Genomic DNA, 1,681 nt, shown 5'->3' on the forward strand with positions numbered 1-1,681 from the left:
ACCATTGTTAAAACTGCATTAAAATTGTAATTGTAAAGTGATAAAATCTGTTATACTGGGCAGTCCCTTGTGTGAATGCGAGGGAAGGATGATCATCAGTAGACAATAGCCTAGCCAGGGAACTGAATTTTAAGTTAAATTAGGCTAAAGAACTGATTCCTGGAACTGAACACCTACCCTATTGACTATTCTTGCAACCCTTAACAATACCATTGTTAATTAATCAAAATCACAAACTGACTCCCAAACTGCACTACCAGCAAGCAAGACCCCTGTGACTGACAGCTGTCAGGTACTACTCAAGACCCACATGGGACAGTGACCTCCCGATTGGGTAGCCAAGATGATGCTGGGGGATCATACAAGTCTGCCAGAGAGGGATAAAAGGCAGCAAAGTGCAACTCTCAGTGGCACCCTCTCACGTAGCAGCTAACCTACCGAGACAGAAGGACAAGCAGGCAACTCCCTTCTGGAGAAGACATCACCTTGAAGGAAGCTCACCATCGATAGCAGACTCCAGGGCCTCGGATAGGTAGATATACTGACACCAGTGCTCTCACAATCACTACAGCAGCTGTTATACACTATACTACATGGGTTCAAATGAGTGAGTGCATGTTCTAAGGTGACCAGTTCCACTCATAACTCAACATTTGCATTTATGATTTTATTGGTAACTTCATATCCTGTCCAATAAACTAAACATTTATTATGATCCCATGACCTGGTCCTTTGTAGCCAACAGAGTAGAGGCTATGTGGGAGCTGCAGCCACCCTAATATTCCCCATAAAACCAGCCGCCGGCCCCTCCCTGATCTGGGTGCACATGCCCGCCGCCATGCCATGCCACTGCTTGCCAGCCGGGGCGCAGCAGAGTGAACCAGCAGCTTGTCCGGGAGGTGTGGGGAGGCTGGAGCAGCTTCCGCCACTGTGCCCCACTTGTCCGAGGCAGCCCAGCAGCACCATCCTGCGCTTCCCCACCCCAGCTTGGCAAGCAGCAGCAGGGCATAGCCCCCACTCCCAACACTGCCGCCCCATATCCCTCACCCCGGCCCCGACTCTGACTGGACAAGCAGCAGCCAGGCAGAGCCCCCACTCCCAGCACTTTCCACTACCCATCCAAAGGGCAGCCCGGCCCAGCCCACCCCACGCAGATCTAGAGGCACATGTCCACTCCCATGCCCTCCTGGATAGGCGGTGCACGGCAGCGCAGTGACAGGAGCCCCCCTCCCTGAGTCCTGTGCCCCGTCCCACCCCTCCCCTCCTGGGCAGCTTGTCCCAGCCCCAATCCCTCCCGTGCTATGGGGGCATTGATCTGCCCCCCCTACCCCTTCCCTCCCCCCACCACAGACTTACCTGCTGGAGGCAGCTGTGTCCAGCATCCTTGAGGACAGCTGCTTGTTTAGCCTATGGCCAAATCTCCAAATCAACACCAAATCTTTGGATCCAAATCAGCCAAATCAAATCAGGACAGTGATTCAAATCATCAAATCGAATCACTGTCCCTCCGAATTGACTGAATCAAATACTTGCCACTTCGCACCAATTAAAATATTATTGTGCTCCTCAAATAACTTTCAGTTGTGCAAGAGTGATAATCCAGAAATTATACAAGCAGCAAGAATGTCTTCAGGTGACCCATTTTATTGGACCAACTGTGTAGTTGAGATAGTTAAACGAG

At 51.2% G+C, this 1,681-nt stretch overlaps 1 protein-coding gene across 3 annotated transcripts in view; it reads right to left on the minus strand.

Moving 5' to 3' along the window:
- Window positions 1–1,681, minus strand: part of TRAPPC9 (trafficking protein particle complex 9) — a 1,079,595-nt gene that overhangs the window by 936,478 nt on the left and 141,436 nt on the right. The window lies entirely within an intron of this gene.

The sequence above is a fragment of the Gavialis gangeticus genome, unplaced genomic scaffold (genome assembly GCF_001723915.1).
Source record: "Gavialis gangeticus isolate Ggan-Ray unplaced genomic scaffold, GavGan_comp1, whole genome shotgun sequence".
Lineage (NCBI taxonomy): Eukaryota > Metazoa > Chordata > Crocodylia > Gavialidae > Gavialis > Gavialis gangeticus.